Consider the following 21,923-nt stretch of genomic DNA (forward strand, 5'->3'; position numbering starts at 1 on the left):
CCAAGTTCAAAGGTGACTTATATGACATCAATGATGGCAATTGAACTCATGGGAAGTGTGCTCAAGTTGCATGGAATGCGACTGAAAATTGTGAGCGATAGCAATGTCAAATTATTCATTCTCTGAAGTCGAAAAGGCAAAAATTCTTGTATGGAAAAGTACTTTAAAATTTTGAAAAAGAGAATATTCGACCACTTACACCAGTAATTGGTCTTGTAGATATGTATGATTTTGTGCTATGGGAAGTGAGAGAAGCCTCCAAGCTCCCAATTTCTCCACACCCACTTCTTCTTGAATTCAATGCCACTTGCGCTTTGAATGTCAAGGGGAACCCTATGATATGAACAAGCTTGTGGGGTACTATGACATGTAGTAGTTACAGGGTAGTTTTGTAAGGCCTTAATTGCACAAAATACAAGCTTGCATTTTTGCCTCATGAAGCCCATGGGAAATTGAAGAGCTACGGGTGCCTTTCTATAGGGGAACATGCTCCTTCATGCATGGGAAGGCTCGGAGTATGGTATAGCCAACCATGTACCCTAGGGTTTAACTCCATCTCGCTTGAGAAAAGGGGATCAAACGCGTGCATGAATCTTTATTTGTGGGCTAGTAGACTAGGATCCCGACACGACCAAACCACTTTGGTAACTACCATCTAACCAAAACCACAATCTACAATACTACTTACCATTTTTCACAAACCATTGCCCAATTCCATATGGTATTATAGCAACCCATAGTTTTCTCTCACCCCCTTTTTAACCTTAGTCCACAACCCACTGAATTTATTTTGACCCTTCCCCTTATTATATAATATAAGCCTACCTAGGTATATTTAAATAATTTTGGTGAGGTTTGTTCCAATACCTTCTAAGCCAATGACCTGGAATCTAGGGTAAATCCTACCTTTCAAATTTTTTAAGGACAATGTTAGTTTCCCTAAATTCCCTTGTTTACTAGGTTTTTCAATTCATATACATTAGGATCTCTCTTTCCAAGAGATTCTTGATCATCAGAGTTTCTCATTATTTTATTTATCTTTGACCGAGTCAACTTATCTACATAATTTATTAATTATGGTATACATGCACATAGTATAATTCTTACGTTTGTATTTCTAAAATCAATATTAGGGCCAAATTAAAATTTCCTAATGTTTCAACAAAATATGCCTCAAAATTCCCCATGGCTTTTTCTTTTTTACTATGGGGGTCTTGGTGCAAAATGAAAAATACTTTGATCAATTTCTCTCCTAAAAAATTACTACTTGGAATTTATTGCACATAAACTTTTTTAAAGGTTAGGAGGGATCTTACATAAGATCAAAGAGGTAAGAGCATTTAAGAGACACTCAGGTAAAAAGACATGGAAATACATGTGAATAAAGTGGCAGCATTAGCTTCTTTGTAGTTGGTTTTATGTAAGGAGTGGTGATAGGGCACTCAAGTACTTTCTCTTATAGCCCAATTTTCCTCCAAAGCAAAGAAGATGGTTACTTATTTTGCCGCATTGTGGTTTTGAGATTGCATACAACAAAGGAAAGGACAATGTGGTTTGTAGATTTGTTATCTACTAGGATATGCGGATATGTGTTCATTGTGGCAAGACATTAATCCGGATTAGATTATGGATATCTAGGAGGAGTATTTGCTTGTTGAGCCTCGAGGGGGTAGCCCATGTGGCTCAGAAATTATAGCAAGGGGGTTACTTTGCTACAAGGATAGTGTATCCTCTACCTACTTTAGCATTCAATCGAAAAGTATTGGAAGAGATGCATTGTTCTCCAAAGGCATAGCTGGCATTTGGGTGTTTTCAGCCCTTTGGTATAGCGAGGAAAAGGAAACTCTAAAAATGAATGTGGAAAGACGTACCTAGGTATCTAAATGCATGCCATTTCAACTCAACAAAGATCCCACACATAAGCCCGATGGGTTTCTTTAGCCCGTACCAAATTTGGAAGGAAGATAGACTTGCATTACTATGGGCCTTCCTCGTACAAGGAGGGGATGGGAAACCATTGATGTGAGAAGGGGATGGGATATCATTTATATGTTGATGGATAGGTTGCCGAAGATATCCCAATTTATGCTTTCAAACATGAAGTATACAACATCAATAATTGCAATTGAATGCATGGAAATTGTGTTTAAGCTGTGCATGGGATGCCACAAAACTTGTGATGAGTGATATAGATGTTAAAATTTTTAAGTGTATTTTGGAGATCACTTTTTGAAAGTATGGGCCCCAAGTTTACACCAAGTCTAAAGGTGACTTATATGACATCAATGATGGCAATTGAACTCATGGAAACTGTGCTCAAGTCGCATGGAATACGGCTGAAAATTGTGAGTGATAGCAATGTCAAATTATTCATTCTCTGAAGTGGAAAAGGTAAAAAATCTTGTATGGAAGGGTACTTTAAAATTTTGAAAAAGAGAATATTGGACCACTTACACAAGTAATTGGGCTTGTAGATAGGTATGATTTTGTGCTGTAGGAAGTGAGCGAAGCCTCCAAGCTCCCAATTTCTCCGCACCCACTTCTTCTTGAATTCAATGGCACTCACGCTTTGAATGTAGAGGGGAACCCGATGCTAAAGACAAGCTTTGTGGGGTACTATGACATGTAGGAGCTACAGGGTATTGTTGTAAGGCCTTATTTGCACAAAATAAAAGCTTGCATTTTTGCCTCATGAAGCCCATGGAAAAATGAAGAGCTAGGGGTGCCTTTCTATAGGGGAACACGCTCCTCCATGCATGGGAAGGCTTGGAGTATGGTATAGCCAACCATGTACCCTAAGGGTTAACTCCATCTCGCTTGAGAAAAAAGTGGGTCAAACGCGTGCATGAATCTTAATTTGTCGGCTAGACTAAGGCAAACTCAAGCATCACTTTAGTAAAGTAATAGAATAAGGAGCCCAACACCACCAAACCACTTTGGTAACTACCGTCTAACCAAAACCACACGCTGGAATACTACTTACCATTTTTCGCAAACCATTGCCCAATTCCATATGGTATTATAGCAACCCATAGTTTTCTCTCAACCCCTTTTTGACCTTAGCCCACTGAATTTATTTTGACCCTTGCCCTTATAATATAATATAAGCCTTAGCCTAGTTATATTTAAGAAATTTTGGTGAGGATTGTTTCAATACAGGTTAGGAGGGATCTTACGTAAGAATACAGAGGCAATAGCATTTGAGAGACACTCAAGTAAAAAGACATGGAAATACATGTCAATAAAGTGGGCAACATCAGCTTATTTGTAGTTGGTTTTATGTAAGGAGTGATGATAGGGGACTCAAGTACTTTCTCTCATAGCCCAATTTTCTTCCAAAGCAAAGAAGATGGTTACTTACTTTGTCGAATTATGGTTTTGAGATTGCATACAACAAAGGAAAGGACAATGTGGTTTGTAGGTTCGTTATCTACTAGGATATGTGAATATGTGTTCATTGTGGTGGCAAGAGATTTATAGGGATTGGATTATGGATATCTAGGAGGAGTGTTTGCTTGTTGATCCTCGAGGGGGCAGCCCATGTGGGTGAGAAATATAGCAAGCGGGCTACATTGCTACAAGGAAAGAGTTATATTCTGCCTACTTTAGCATTCAATCTAAAAGTATTGGAACAGAGGCATCCTTCTCCAAAGGCAAAGCTGGCATTTGGGTGTTTTCAGCCCTTTGGTATAGCGAGGAAAAGGAAACACTAAAAACGAATGTGGAAAGATGTACCTAGGTATCTAGATGCATGACATTTCAACTTCACAAAGATCCCAATTTATGCCTTTAAACATGGAGTATACAACATCAATAATGGCATTTGAATTGATGGAAAGTGTGTTCAAGCTATGCATGGGATGCCACAAAACTTGTGATGAGTGATATAGATGTTAAAATTTTTAAGTGTATTTTGGAGATCACTTTTTGAAAGTATGGGCCCCAAGTTCACACCAAGTTCAAAGGTGACTCATATGACATCAATGATGGCAATTGACCTCATGGAAAGTGTGCTCAAGTCACATGGAATGCGGCTGAAAATTGTGAGCGATAGCAATGTCAAATTATTCATTCTCTGAAGATGAAAATGTAAAAGTCCTTGTATGGAAGGGTGCTTTAAAATTTTGAAAAAGAGAATATTGGACCACTTACACCAGTAATTGGGCTTGTAGATAGGTATGATTTTGTGCTCTAGGAAGTGAGAGAAGCCTCCAAGCTCCCAATTTCTCCACACCCACTTCTTCTTGAATTCAATGCCACTTGCGCTTTGAACGTAGAGGGAAACCCGATGATATGGACAAGCTTGTGGGGCATGGAGTATACATCAATAATGGCATTTGAATTGATGGAAAGTGTGTTCAAGCTTTGCATGGGATGCCACAAAACTTGTGATGAGTGATATAGATGTTAAAAATTTTAAGTGTATTTTGGAGATCACTTTTTGAAAGTATGGGCCCCAAGTTCACACCAAGTTCAAAGGTGACTCATATGACATCAATGATGGCAATTGACCTCATGGAAAGTGTGCTCAAGTCGCATGGAATGCGGCTGAAAATTGTGAGCGATAGCAATGTCAAATTATTCATTCTCTGAAGATGAAAATGTAAAAGTTCTTGTATGGAAGGGTGCTTTAAAATTTTGAAAAAGAGAATATTGGACCACTTACACCAGTAATTGGGCTTGTAGATAGGTATGATTTTGTGCTGTAGCAAGTGAGAGAAGCCTCCAAGCTCCCAATTTCTCCACACGCACTTCTTCTTGAATTCAATGCCACTTGCGCTTTGAACGTAGAGGGAAACCCGATGATATGGACAAGCTTGTGGGGTACTATGACATGTAGGAGTTACAAGGTATTGTTGTAAGGCCTTAATTGCTCAAAATAAAAGCTTGCACTTTTGCCTCATGAAGCCCATGGGAAAATGAAGAGCTACGCGTGCCTTTCTATAGGGGAACATGCTCCTTCATGCATGGAAAGGCTCGGGTATGGTATAGCCAACCATGTACCCTAAGGGTTAACTCCATCTCCCGTGAGAAAAAGGGGTCAAACGCGTGCATGAATCTTAATTTGTGGGCTAGAGTAATGCGAACTCAGGAATCACGTAGTAAAGTATTAGAATAAGGAACCCGACACCACCAAACCACTCTCGATGATCAGAGTTTCTTATTATTTTATAGATCTTTGACCAAGTGAACTTATCTGTATAATTTACTAATTATGGTATACATGCACATAGTACAATTCTTACGTTTGTATTTCTAAAATCAATATTAGGGCTAACTAAAATTTCCTAATGTTCCAAAAAAATATGCCTCAAAATTTCCCTTGGCTTTTTCTTTTTTATTGTGAGGGTCTTGGTGCAAAACAAAAAATACTTTTATCACTTTCTCTCCTAAAAAATTACTAGTTGGGATTTATTGCACATAAACTTTATTACAGGTTAGGAGGGATCTTACATAAGATCACAGAGGTAATAGCATTTGAGAGACACTCAAGTAAAAACTTATGGAAATACATGTGAATAAAGTGGTAGCATTAGCTTATTTGTAGTTGGTTTTATGTAAGGAGTGATGATAGGGCACTCAAGTACTTTCTCTCATAGCCCAATTTGCCTCCAATGCAAAGAAGATGGTTACTTACTTTGCCGAATTGTGGTTTTGAGATTGCATACAACAAAGGAAAGGACAATGTGGTTTGTAGATTCGCTATCTACTAGGATATGTGAATATGTGTTCATTGTGGCAAGAGATTAATAGGGATTGGATTATGGATATCTAGGAAGAGTATTTGCTTGTTGAGCCTCGAAGGGGGCTACTTTACTACAAGGATAGAGTGTATCCTCTGCCTACTTTAGCATTCAATCGTAAAGTAGCGGAAGAGATGCATTGTTCTCCAAAGGCATAGCTGGCATTTGGGCCTTTTCAGCCCTTTGGTATAGCGAGGAAAAGGAAACACTAAAAAAGATTGTGGAAAGATGTAGCTAGGTATCTAAATGCATGCCATTTCAACTCAACAAAGATCCCTCACATAAGGCCGATGGGTTTTTTTAGCATGTACCAAATATGGAAGGACGATAGACTCACATTACCATGGGCCTTTATCATACAAGGAGGGGATGGGAAAGCAGTGATGTGAGAAGGGGATGGGATATCATTTATGTGTTGATGGAAAGGTCACCAAAGAAATCCCAATTTATGCCTTCAAACATGAAGGATGGAAAGTGTGTTCAAGCTGTGCATGGGATGCCACAAAACTTGTGATGAGTGATATAGATGTTAAAATTTTTAAGTGTATTTTGGAGATCACTTTTTGAAAGTATAGGCACCAACAAGTTCACACCAAGTTCAAAGGTGACTTATATGACATCAATGATGGCAATTGAACTCATGGGAAGTGTGCTCAAGTTGCATGGTGTGAGATCCCGATCTCCACCGCGCAACGGATTAGGGGTACTAGCAACGGAAGTAGCACTTCTCACGCGGGACAGGGGTCCAACACTCGGGGCCTCGCCCACGGATATCCGGACAAGAGACTAATCCGTCGGTTTGTCCAAAACCGAAACCGGAAAAACTTCCTTTACCCGGAAAGCACGGGCGATTCCACCAGGATAACTCTTTACTCTAACGTAGTCAAGATCATTACTGATCAAACTGATCTGACTGCACCTTTAACGGTACTTAGTCAAATCAAGGAAGAACTTGCACTTGGATCATTGGGATCAACGCTTTTTTCCCCATCAAGAGGCACAGCCGTTGATTCCTATCCATAGAACAATTTCTATCCGGGATTTACTTCATCTATCGTAATAATAGAAATTAAATCTCGATTTACGGATCCATCAGTCCAGCCTAACTCCATCCGATCCCATGGGTTAGCCAACCGCCCAACCACTGTAGTGATGGGATCCAATTTGGAATTTGGTTAGGTTTTGTCCCGGGTACCAAGGAAAAGAGTTCCAAGGCCCCCTAGCCGGAATTTCATGCAAACATAAAACTAGCCACACCACTTACACACCCAATATGAAAATTGCCTTTTTCTTAGCATCAGCTAACTTTAAAACAATCCTTTAATGAAACCATAGTACCACTGATCACAATCTCCCAATTTATCCAGTTGATTCATAATTTCCCAACATTCCTTCATCAGAGTATCTATGGCATCATTGGCAACTAGAACGCTCACCACCTGTCCACACAGGGGCCTTTTCAATAGTTCCTAGCCCATAATACTCAACAATATAATCACTTATCAAGATGGACTCTCGTTGAAGATCAGCAAGATCAACCAACAGATCCATATAAAAGAGCCATGGACTCATCCGTTGAGGACCAGCAAGGTCAGTCAACCAGATCCATGCCCGGTTCCAGAAAACAACTCTTACTCCTTGTTCCAATATCTTCCTCGACGCACGCGTGGGTATCCTAGGCGACCCAGAGCCCGAGCACCGTATGGTCAGCACCCTCTAGGATCCTTCGCAGGTGACCTAGCGCTTCACTCATAGGCCGCTTCCTTGGTCCCTCATCCACCGTACCGGAAGCTCACCATTTTAATCGAACCGAGGCTGGTCAAGACCTCGGCCGACCTTGCTACGTGAGACGTCCTCCATTGACTCTCCGTCAGCAGTTGCAACTTTATCAGTTAGGTCTCCACGACCTTAATCACAAGACGGTCAAAATGCTTTCCCAGCATTCTTGACATAAAACAGCCATTTACAAACAGCATTTATAAACAGTTTACAAATACAATTTCTATGTTAACTCTCATTTTTCCACATTATCCCTCATACAATCCACATTACTTATTCCACCTTTCTATTTATAGGAAAAATTGAGCTCCTAACCAAACAAACTGATTCTAGAATTTTCTAAATCAGTTTGGTCAATATTTGACCATTTTTAGGTCAGTTAAGCTAACTTTTTGGAACTAGACTTAAATGAGGAGAGAGGAGAGATGAAATATCTCAATTTTTATGAGTTTAAAACTCATTCAAGCATGTGAAATATGCACCTCCTTTAAAGAACTCTCTTTCCTTACATATGTGTCATAATGGAATCATTTTAATATTGCTCATAGTTTTTTACTAATAAACCTTGTACATTTTCAACTCTTCATCTTATGTGAAATATGCACATCCTTTAAAGAACTCCCCTTCCTTACATATGTGTCATAATGGAATCATTTTAATATTGCTCATAGTTTTTTTACTAATAAACCTTATACATTTTCAACTCTTCATCTTATGTGAGCATTTAAGGGACTCCCCTTCCTTACATGTGTGTCATAATAAAATCATTATTCCCAAAATATCTCATATTTTTAATATTGCTCATAGTTTTTTACTAATAAATCTTGTACATTTTCAACTCTTCACCTTATGTGAGCATTTACTCATTTTTGGGTATCTTCTTTTTTACAAATTGGATTTATCTACTCCCTACACATGGATTGATGCTATTGGCCCATAGGAACCTTAATTGGACCATAGTCTAAAGATTTCTGAAAATCTAGACCCTTAGACTAAGGTTCTTTATACCTATTTCCAATTAATTCCAATTGCACATTGGAAAATTCTTTTTGAATTTCTGTTTCAGGGGAACTCATCTGAATTATAAGAGATATTTTTCTATCCAAAAATATTCAAAATCTGAATATTCTCTCTCTAGAATAATTTTTCTCTCTCTAGGCTAAAATAGTTAGCAACAGGGTCTTTATATTTCTGAAGAGGGTTGATTACAGGGGAAGATACTAGACATCAAAAAGAGGTTGGGGGAGGAATCTTACATTCTACCCCACTTAAAAAACGCGAGATGTCCTCATCTCGCAACTTGTGATAATTTCGCAAGATTCACGAATATGAGACTTAGAGAAAAATTTTAATCAAGATTAACCACCAAGATAAGTCTTAAAGAGAGCAAGATTCAAAATACGAACAAGATTTAAACTTTATTCATTCTCGGAACTTATACAGTAAAGATAGGAACTCTTTACACTTCCATAAGCCCGTCCATCATATGGTCACAAAAGCAGTCCTCACAAGCTGCACAAGTATAAGGTAACTCATCTATGGGAATGATTCTGTGGGTTATTGCTGCGCCTATCTCAGTGGTATGAGGTGTTCTAACAAAAGGACCTCTGAGAGGCAAGCCAAAAACGGGGTAAAGGCATATCTTCTCATGAGGAAGAAAACACGCCAGTAAGAAGACCCGCTCAGAAAACCCAGGATGCCTTGATCTCATGACGCAGTAGTATCGGGGACCCAAACCCAAAGCTTCGATAACCATGGCCAAGCGGACATTGTTACGAAAGTGCTGCTGACCCCAGGGTGTTACCCTAGTTATGTCTTGATAGGTCCGCCATTTGGTCTGCGCTACAGAAGTTCCTAGGTGAGGAAAAAGTGAGCGCTCATACTGTTCTATAAAATCCTTCTTCACAGACTCACTTGCGTCTTGAAGGTGAGGAATCATTATGGATAAAACTAATTCTTGTTGCCAAGCCATGAAGGAGATTAAGAAAGAAAGGAGATTGATGGGAGTAAGATTACTGTGAACGACAAGTAAAAGTTACGACTTATATAAAGGAAGGAGCTAGCGTAACTTAGAATCCAACGGTAACTTGCCACTGAAGTTTTACCGTCTTTCCATGATTTGGGTTTGGCATATTTTTCTATAGAAGGCATTTAGAACTTTGAGATGAGGAGATAAAAGAAGTTCGTAAGCTAAATCACCTACTTTCTTTGGTCCACAATATCTGGGAGATAACTTCTTATACTTCCCAAGAGATAAAGAACTTCTTTTGGGCCGTACTCGAATGAAGACCAAAACCTTGATATCCAAAACATCGATTCTCACTTCTGAACTCATTGTTCTGAATCTTAAAACAGGTGGGACTCTTGAGAAGTATTCAGGGAAAAGGTTCTTCCTTTTTTAAACAGAATCTTTCTTTTATTTTAGAGAGAGAATAATTATAAGATCAGAAAGGGAGATTCTTACTCCTGTATACCTCGAAGGCAGGGGGAGAATCTTACATTCTACCCCACTTGAAAAGTGCGAGATGTCCTCATCTCGCAAGGTAGAGGACAACTCTTTTTCTTAAGATCCAATTTATTCTGGGGTTCCTTATATTCTGGTCAACCCAACAGAATACGGGGATAATTATCCCTTATATAGAACTCATCATTAAATAACAATTCATTCAGATCATATCATTCATATCTTTAACACGATAATGGTCCATTAGTCTGAAAATTTTCCTTCTGAACATTCCTCCACAGGAATTTTAGTTAAGCAAGTTCTCAATTTGTCATCCCTTAACTTAATCTACCGTCTCAAGTGTTAACAGTAGCAATCTGACAGCACAATCCACTAATCTCATAGTGATTTGCTAAAATCATTATCATCATTCCAGTTATGAATATCATCACTGGGACTCGTCCCATTCATCCTCATTGTGGTTTCGCTCAGCTTATTACATTTCAACTAAATTTCGGAAATCGTCATTTTTCAATCAGAATCCAATTCAATTCATCAATTCTCAAACAGAATTAAAAATCATATCAACCACATTCGAAATCATCATCTGGATAGCATTAACGCTTATAATTTCAAGTCTTAGATTTACTCGTATATACTGTCGGTAAAGAGCTGCAGTTATACCCTCGGTATATATGGATAGTCATGATACTCGAAACTATAAGGTAAATACCATCATGTCTAGGTCTCAAGCAAGCCAGGGTTCCATACAATTGCGGTACTTCCATCTGAAGACCCAATTACCAAATTACGAATTTCAATTTGAATATCAAATTGTATGAATTATATCACACAATTACAACCTTTTTGTGTTTCTTGATAAATTTTTAACCTATTTGTCTTCTCAATTGATCTTTATTAACCAAATGCTCTGATACCAACTGTGAGATCCCGATCTCCACCGCGCAACGGATTAGGGGTACTAGCAGCGGAAGTAGCACTTCTCACGCGGGACAGGGGTCCAACACTCGGGGCCTCGCCCACGGATATCCGGACAAGAGACTAATCCGTCGGTTTGTCCAAAACCGAAACCGGAAAAACTTCCTTTACCCGGAAAGCACGGGCGATTCCACCAGGATAACTATTTACTCTAACGTAGTCGAGATCATTACTGATCAAACTGATCTGACTGCACCTTTAACGGTACTTAGTCAAATCAAGGAAGAACTTGCACTTGGATCATTGGGATCAACGCTTTTTTCCCCATCAAGAGGCACAGCCGTTGATTCCTATCCATAGAACAATTTCTATCCGGGATTTACTTCATCTATCGTAATAATAGAAATTAAATCTCGATTTACGGATCCATTAGTCCAGCCTAACCCCATCCGATCCCATGGGTTAGCCAACCGCCCAACCACTGTAGTGATGGGATCCAATTTGGAATTTGGTTAGGTTTTGTCCCGGGTACCAAGGAAAAGAGTTCCAAGGCCCCCTAGCCGGAATTTCATGCAAACATAAAACTAGCCACACCACTTACACACCCAATATGAAAATTGCCTTTTTCTTAGCATCAGCTAACTTTAAAACAATCCTTTAATGAAACCATAGTACCACTGATCACAATCTCCCAATTTATCCAGTTGATTCATAATTTCCCATCATTCCTTCATCAGAGTATCTATGGCATCATTGGCAACTAGAACGCTCACCACCTGTCCACACAGGGGCCTTTTCAATAGTTCCTAGCCCATAATACTCAACAATATAATCACTTATCAAGATGGACTCTCGTTGAAGATCAGCAAGATCAACCAACAGATCCATATAAAAGAGCCATGGACTCATCCGTTGAGGACCAGCAAGGTCAGTCAACCAGATCCATGCCCGGTTCCAGAAAACAACTCTTACTCCTTGTTCCAATATCTTCCTCGACGCACGCGTGGGTATCCTAGGCGACCCAGAGCCCGAGCACCGTATGGTCAGCACCCTCTAGGATCCTTCGCAGGTGACCTAGCGCTTCACTCATAGGCCGCTTCCTTGGTCCCTCATCCACCGTACCGGAAGCTCACCATTTTAATCGAACCGAGGCTGGTCAAGACCTCGGCCGACCTTGCTACGTGAGACGTCCTCCATTGACTCTCCGTCAGCAGTTGCAACTTTATCAGTTAGGTCTCCACGACCTTAATCACAAGACGGTCAAAATGCTTTCCCAGCATTCTTGACATAAAACAGCCATTTACAAACAGCATTTATAAACATTTTACAAATACAATTTCTATGTTAACTCTCATTTTTCCACATTATCCCTCATACAATCCACATTACTTATTCCACCTTTCATTTATATGTGTACTCATCCAATCACATCATTTTCCATCTCTTCACTTCAGATTCCTTCACGTCACATATCATATATTCACATCCATATCTACATCCATACATCCACATCCACATCCACATTCACATCCATACATCCACATCTACATGCTTATCTCCATTTTCACATCCTCATTTATACATCCACATCCCATATCCACATTCATACATACACATCCATATCCACATCCCATATCCGCATTCATACATACACATCCATATCCACATCCACATGCATACATTCATTATCACGTCCTCATTCATACATCCACATCCACATACATACATACATCCACATCCACATTCCCATTCACATCTATACATCCATATCTACATGCACATTCACATCTATACATCCACATCTATATCCTCATTCACATCCATACATCCACATTCATGTATCCACATCTACATGCATACATCCATACATACACATCCACATTTACATCCATGCATCCACATCCACATCCTCATTCACATCCATACATCCACATTCATACATCCTCATCCACATCCACATTCACATCCATACATCCACATCTACATGCTTATCTCCATTTTCACATCCTCATTTATACATCCACATCCCATATCCACATTCATACATACACATCCATATCCACATCCACATGCAAACATACATCCACATCCACATTCCCATTCACATATATACATCCATATCTACATGCACATTCACATCCATACATCCACATCTATATCCTCATTCACATCCATACATCCACATTCATGCATCCACATCTACATGCTTATCTCCATTTTCACATCCTCATTTATACATCCACATCCCATATCCACATTCATACATACACATCCATATCCACATCCACATGCATACATACATCCACATCCACATTCCCATTCACATATATACATCCATATCTACATGCACATTCACATCCATACATCCACATCTATATGCTCATTCACATCCATACATCCACATTCATGCATCCACATCTACATGCATACATCCATACATCCACATCCACATTTACATCCATGCATCCACACCTACATCCTCATTCACATCCATACATCCACATTCATACATCCATACATCCACATTCATACATCCACATCCACATCCACATTCACATCCATACATCCACATCCATTCACATCTATACATCCACATCTACATCCACATTTACATCTATGCATATACATCTTCATGCATATATCAATTTTCATGTTCATACATCCACACTCCCATCTCCATATCCACACATCCACATACATACATCCATTTTCACATTCCCATTTATATAACCCCATATACCTTCACATCTCATCACATCCATTCTCGCCCTATCACAACCCATATACATCTTATCCTATCACATACACTTCTTACCTCATCCCCCCATACACATCTTAATTCATCTTATCACATCCTAACTTATTTCATAAGCATCTTATCACCTCTTATCACACCTCTTATCACATCCTATCACTTTCCATACGCATCTTATCAATTCTTATCACATCTCATACACCTCTTATCACATCTTATCACATTTCATATCTTTTTTTAAAAAAAAAAGAGAATTCTTTTATTTGATATAAGATTTCTCTACACATTTATTTATACATAAATTCCATTTAAGGAGACTAACACTTTCGAAATTAAAATCAATCTTTTATGCATCTTCTTATGCATGATTTCAATTTGGTAGGGAATTATACTTTTAGAATAAAAGAATTTCTCTTATGCATCTAAGTTAAGCATAAAATCCATTTATGAGTAAAATCATACTTTTAGTATAAAAAGAATATCTTTTATGCATACCTATATGCATGAAATCCAATATGATAAAAGTAACACTTTTGATATAAAATTTTTTTCTTTATGCATACTTCTATGCATGAAAATTAAAAATGATAAAAGTAACACTTTTGATATAAAAATTTTCCTTTATGCATACTTCTATGCATGAAAATTAAAAATGATAAAAGTAACACTTTTGATATAAAAATTTATCCATTATGCATACTTCTATGCATGAAAATAAAAATGGTAAAAATAACACCTTTGATATAAAAATTTATCCTTTATGCATACTTCTATGCATGAAAATAAAAATGGTAAAAATAACACTTTTGATATAAAAATTTATCCTTTATGCATGATATTAAAATTCAATTTCTCCATGATTGTAATGAAATTCTTTCAATTAATCTAGGATGATAATTCCTAGAATATGGTAGGAAGTCCTCTTTTTATGCTTTGAATGAGATTATTTTATGCATAAATTTTATAAAAATTTTGCCATAGCTCCGCTGCTATGACTGATAAATCTCAATTTTTCTAAGGGATAATTATTATCATTAAGGAATAATTAAAATAATCTCTAATTGGATTATTAATCCATAATGGATTGAATCATTAATATACATAAACTAAAAGCATAGAAAAAAGCCAATAATTTGGCCTCAAGCATAGCTTAATCTTGGGTTAAGGAAAAGCTTTATGAAAAGCTTGATTTGGATTGAAAATGGGTCATGAGTATGACCATTTCTTGAGTGAGAGAGGGAATTTACATAAAAATCATTAGAATTTAAACATAAATGAAAATTAACTTCAATAGCATTATGTAACTCTTCACTACTATTCAAACTTCATTAGCATTTAAAAAAAACCATACCAATTAAACTTCTCAAGCTTGAGAGGGGTTGAGAAGAGAGAAACATTGAGAAATTATAGAAAGATCAATATTCACTAATTACCTGTAAGATTCCTCCCCCAACCCCTTTTTGATGTCTAGTATCTTCCCCTGTAATCAATCCCTCTTCAGAAATATAAAGGCCCTGTTCTAACTGTTTTAGCCTAGAGAGAGAAAAATATGCTAGAGAGAGAATATTCAGATTATGAATATTTTTGGATAGAAAATTAACTCATCTTATTAAAATAAGTTCCCCTGAAATAGAAATTCAAAAAGAATTTTCCAATGTGTAATTGGAATTAATTGGAAATAAGTATAAAGAACCTTAGCCTAAGGGTCTAGATTTTCATAAATCTTTAGACTATGGTCCAATTAAGGTTCCGATGGGCCAATAGCATCAATCCATGTGTAGGGAGGAGATAAATCCAAATTGTAAAAATAAAATACCCAAAATTGAGTAAATGCTCACATGAGGTGAAGAGTTGAAAATGTACAAGGTTTATTAGTAAAAAACTATGAGCAATATTGTAAGGAAGAGGAGTTCTTTAAAGGAGGTGCATATTTCACATAAGATGAAGAGTTGAAAATGTACAAGGTTTATTAGTAAAAAAACTATGAGCAATAAAATTTTGACACATATGTAAGGAAGGGGAATTCTTTAAAGGAGGTACATATTTCACATGCTTGAATGAGTTTTAAACTAAAAAATAATGTGATATTTTTATCTCTCATCTCTCTTGAACCAAACCAAATCAAAATGGAACCAAACCGAATCAAAAAGTAACCAAACTAGGTCCAAATCTAGTCCAAATTCAACCAAACTGACTTGGAAAATTCTAGAATCAGTTGTTTGGTTAGGAGCTCAAATTTTCCTATAAATAGAAGCCTTCCCTTGTTGAAAAAAATATAGTGTCTTATGCTTTGTTACTCTACTCCACCTAAGCCAAATTAGATAGTGTCTTATGCTTGTTACTCTACTCCACCTAAGCCAAATTAGATAGAGTCTTATGCTTTGTTACTCTACTCCACCTAAGCCAAATTAGATAGAGTCTTATGCTTGTTACTCTACTCCACCTAAGCCAAAATATAGAGTGTCTTATGCATTGTTACTCTACTCTACCTAAGCCAAGAGTTGTGAATTCTTTAATAATTCACTAGTTTTTGATACTTCTCTCTTTCTTCAATCCCCATTGGTGGCTCCATCAACATACTAAACCAATTGATTGGTTGGGGGCCTCTACCGTGAATAAAGAATCAAGCAAATCATAAGGTAAGTATATTGAATTTTGATCTTTCTATAATTTCTCAATGATTCTCTCTTCTCAACCCCTCTCAAGCTTGAGAAGTTTAATTGGTATGGTTTTTTAAATGCTATTGAAGTTAATTGGTGAATAGTAGTGAAGAGTTACATAATTTAATAAATGCTATAGAAGTTAAATTCCATTTATGTTTAAATTCTAATGGTTTTTATGTAATTTCTCTCTCTCACTCAAGAAATGGTCATACTCATGAACCATTCTCAATCCAAATGAAGCTTTTCATAAAGCCTTTCCTTAATCCAAGATCAAGCTATGCTTGAGGCCAAATTAATGGCTTTTTGCTATGCTTTTAGTTTATGCACATTGATGATTCAATCCATTATGGATTGATGACCCAATTAGAGACCATTCTAATTGTTTTCTTAATGATCCAATTAGAGACCATTATGGATTGATGATCCAATTAGAGACCATTCTAATTGTTTTCTTAATGATCCAATTAGAGACCATTATGGATTGATGATCCAATTAGAGACCATTCTAATTGTTTTCTTAATGATCTAATTAGAGACCATTATGGATTGATGATCCAATTAGAGACCATTCTAATTATTTCTTTAATAATGAGCTTTATCCCTTAGAAAAAAAATTGAGATTTATCAGTCATAGTAGCGGAGCTATGGCAAAATTTTTATAGAAATTACGCATAAAATAAATTCATTCAAAGCATAAAAAGAGGACTTCCTACCATATTCTAGGAACTATCATCCTAGATTAATTAAAAGAATTTTATTATGCATGGAGATGTGGATGTTGCATGTAGATGTAGATGTATGGATGTGAGTGTGAATGTGGAGGTAGATGTATGCATGGGATGTGGATGTATGCATGTAGAAATAGATGTGTAGATGAGGATGTAAATGGAGATGTGGATGGATGCATGTAGATGTAGATGTATAGATGTAGATATGAATGGAGATGTGGATGTATACATGTAGATGTAGATGTATAGATGTAGATGTGGATGTGGAGGTAGATGGATGCATGTAGATGTAGATGTATAGATGTAGATATGAATGGAGATGTGGATGTATACATGTAGATGTAGATGTATAGATGTAGATGTGGATGTGGAGGTAGATGGATGCATGTAGATGTAGATGTATAGATGTAGATGGGAATGGAGATATGGATGTATGCATGTAGATGTAGATGTATAGATGTAGATATGGATGTGGAGGTGGATGGATGCATGTAGATGTAGATGTATAGATGTAGATGTGAATGGAGATGTGGATGTATGCATGTAGATGTAGATGTATGGAGGTGAATGTGAATGTGGATGTGGATGTATGCATAGAGATGTAGATGTATGCATGTAGATGTGAATGTACGCATATAGATGTGGATGTATGGATGTGAATATACGATATGCGATGTGAGGGAATCTGAAGTGATGAGATAGAAATGATGTGATGGGATGAGTATACATATAAATGGAATATGGAATAAGTAATGTAGATTGATGAGGGATAATGTGGAAAAATGAAAGTTAAAATAGACATTGTGTTGTAAACTGTTGTAAATACTGTTTGTAAATGCTGTTTGTAAATGATTGTTTTATGTCAAGAATGCTGGGGGGAGCATTTTGACCGTCTTGTGATTAAAGTCGTGATGGTAAAGTTGCAACTGCTGACGGGGAGTCAATGAAGGACGTCTCACGTAGCAAGGTCGGCCGAGGTCTTGACCAGCCTCGGTGCGATTAAAATGGTGAGCTTCCGGTACGGTGGATGAGGGGCCAAGGAAGCGGCCTATGCGTGAAGCGCTAGGTTACCTGCGAAGGATCCTAGAGGGTACTGACCATACGGTGCTCGGGCTCTGGGTTGCCTAGGATACCCACGCGTGCGTCGAGGAAGATATTGGAACAGAGTTGGAGTTGTTTTCTGAAATCGAGCATGGATCTGGTTGATTGACCTTGCTGGTCTTCAATGGATGAGTCCATGGCTCCTTATATGGATCTGTTGGTTGATCTTGCTGATCTTCAACGAGAGTCCATCTTGTTAAGTGATTATATTGCCAAGTATTATGGGCTAGGAACTATCGAAACGGCTCCTGAGCGTTCTAGTTGCCAATGATGCCATAGATACTCTGATGAAGGAATGATGGGAAATTAAGAATCAATTGGATAAATTGGAAGATGGTGATCAATGATACTATGGTTTTATTAAAGGATTGTTTTAAACTGGTTGAATCTGGTTGTAAAAGGCAATTTCATATTGGGTGTGTGAGTGGTGTGACTAGTTTTATTTTGCATGAACATCCGGCTAGGGGGCCTTGGAACTCTTTTCCTTGGTACCCGGGACAAAACCTAACCAAATTTTTAATTGGATCCCATCACTACAGTGGTTGGGCGGTTGGCTAACCCATGGGATTGGATGGGGTTAGGCTGGACTGATGGATCCGTAAACCGAGACTCAAACTTTTGTTTTTACGATAGAAAAAAAAAATAAATCCCGGACAGTAACTGTTCTATGGATAGGAATCAACGGTTGTGCCTCTTGAATGGGGAAAAAAGCGTTGATCCCAATGATCCAAGTGCAAGTTTCTTCCTTGAACTGACTAAGTATCTTATAGATGTAATCGGATCATCTCGATCAGAAATGATCTTGACTACATTAGAGTAAAAAGTTATCCTGGTGGAATCGCCCGTGCTTTCCGGTAAAGGAAGTTTTTCCGGGTTCGGTATTGGAACAACCGACGGATTAGTCTCTTATCCGGATATCCGTGGGCGAGGCCCCGAGTGTGGGACCCCTGTCCCGCGCGAGAAGCCTACTTCCGCTGCCAGTACCCCGAATCCGTTGCTCGGTGGGAACAGGGATCTTACAGTTGGTATCAGAGCCTTTGGTTAATAAAGATCAACCGAGAAGACAAATATGTCAAAAATTTATCAAGAAACACAAAAAGGTTATAATTGTGTGATATAATTCATACAATTTGATATTCAAACTGAAACTCGTAATTTTGGTAATTGGGTCTTCAAATGGAAGTACCGCAATTATATAGAATCCCTGACTTGCTTGAGGCCTAGACATGATAGTATTTACCTTATAATTCCAAGGACCGTGACTACCCGTATATACCGAGAGTATACTGCAGCTCTTTACTGACAGTATATACGAGTAAATCTAAGACTTGAAATTATAAGCGTTAATGCTATCTAGATGATGATTTCGAATGTGATTGATATGATTTTTAATTCTGTTTGAAAATGAATGAATTGATTTGGATTCTGATTGAAAATGCTGATTTTTAAAAATTAGTTGAAATATAATGAATCCACAATGAGGGGGAATGGGACGAGTCCCTGTGATGATATTCATAACTAGAATGATGATAATGAATTCAGCAAATCACTATGAGGTTAGTGGGTTGTGCTGTTAGATTGCTACTGTTAATACTTGACCGTTAGATCAAGTTAAGGGATGTCAAATTGAGAACTTGCTTGACTGAAATTTCCGTGGAGGAATGTTCCGAAGGAAACTTTTCGGTCTAATGGACCATTATCGTGTTAAAGTTATGAACGATATGATCTGAATGAATTGTTATTTAATGATGAGTTCTATATAAGGGATAATTATCCCAGTGTTCTGTTGGGTTGACCAGAATATAAGCAACCCCAGAATAAAAATTGGATCTTAAGAAAAGAGTTATCCTCTACCTTGCGAGATGAGGACATCTCGCACTTTTTAAGTGGGGTAGAATGTAAGATTCCTCCCCAGCCTTCGAGGTATACAGGAGTAAGAATCTCCCTTTCTGATCTTATAATTATTCCCTCTCTAAAATAAAAGAAAGTTTCTATTTTAAAAAAAAAGGAAGACCCTTTCCCTAGAATACTTCTCAGGAGTCCCACCTGTTTTAAGGCTTTAGAACAATGAGTCCAGAAGTGAGAATCGGTGTCTTGGATACCAAGGTTTTGGTTTTCATTCGAGTACGGCCCAAAAGAAGTTCTTTATCTCTTGGGGAGGATAAGAAGTTATCGCCCAGATATTGTGACCTTTATATCTGAATTCAATGAAAGTAGGTGACTTAGCCTACAAGCTTCTTTTATCTCCTCATCTCAAAATTCTTAATGCCTTCTATAGAAAAATGTGTCAGACACAAATCATGGAAAGACGATAAAACTTCAGTGGCAAGTTACCGTTGGCTTCTAGGTTACGCTAGCTCCTTCCTCTATATAAGTCATAACTTTTACTTGTCGCTCACAGTAATCTTACTCCCATCAATCTCCTTTCTTTCTTAATCTCCTTCATGGCTTGGCAACAAGAACTAGTTTTATCCATGATGATTTCTCACCTTCAAGACGCAAGAGAGTCTGTGAAGAAAGACTTTATAGAACAGTATGAGCGCTCACTTTTTCCTCACCTAGGAACTTCTGTAGTGCAGACCAAATGGCGGACCTATCAAAACATAACTAGGGTAACACCCTGGGGTCAGCAACACTTTCGTAACAATGTCCGCTTGGCCATGGTTATTGAAGCTTTGGGTTTGGGTCCCCGATACTACTGCGTCATGAGATCAAGGCATCTTGGGTTTTCTGAGCGGGTCTTCTTACTGGCGTGTTTTCTTCCTCATGAGAAGATATGCCTTTATCCCGTTTTTGGCTTGCCTCTCAGAGGTCCTTTTGTTAGATCACCTCATACCACTGAGATAGGTGCGGCAATAACCAGCAGAATCATTCCCATAGATGAGTTACCCTATACTTGTGCAGCTTGTGAGGACTGCTTTTGTGACCATATGATGGACGGGCTTATGGAAGTGTAAAGAGTTCTTCTATCTTTACTGTATAAGTTCCGTGAATGAATAAAGTTTAAATCTTGTTCTTATTTTGAATCTTGCTCTCTTTAAGACTTTTCTTGGTGGTTAATCTTGATTAAAAATTTTCTCTAAGTCTCATATTCGTGCATCTTGCGAAATTATCCCAAGTTGCGAGATGAGGACATCTCGCGTTTTTTAAGTGGGGTAGAATGTAAGATTCCTCCCCCAACCCCTTTTTGATGTCTAGTATCTTCCCCTGTAATCAATCCCTCTTCAGAAATATAAAGGCCCTGTTCTAACTGTTTTAGCCTAGAGAGAGAAAAATATGCTAGAGAGAGAATATTCAGATTATGAATATTTTTGGATAGAAAATTAACTCATCTTATTAAAATAAGTTTCCCTGAAATAGAAATTCAAAAAGAATTTTCCAATGTGTAATTGGAATTAATTGGAAATAAGTATAAAGAACCTTAGCCTAAGGGTCTAGATTTTCATAAATCTTTAGACTATGGTCCAATTAAGGTTCCGATGGGCCAATAGCATCAATCCATGTGTAGGGAGGAGATAAATCCAAATTGTAAAAATAAAATACCCAAAATTGAGTAAATGCTCACATGAGGTGAAGAGTTGAAAATGTACAAGGTTTATTAGTAAAAAACTATGAGCAATATTAAAATGATTCCATTATGACTCATATGTAAGGAAGGAGAGTTCTTTAAAGGAGGTGCACATTTCACATAAGATGAAGAGTTGAAAATGTACAAGGTTTATTAGTAAATAAACACATATGTAAGGAAGGGGAGTTCTTTAAAGGAGGTGC

This window comes from Cibotium barometz, chromosome 21 (genome assembly GCF_041138505.1).
Source record: "Cibotium barometz isolate CiBa-2024 chromosome 21, ASM4113850v1, whole genome shotgun sequence".
NCBI lineage: Eukaryota > Viridiplantae > Streptophyta > Polypodiopsida > Cyatheales > Cibotiaceae > Cibotium > Cibotium barometz.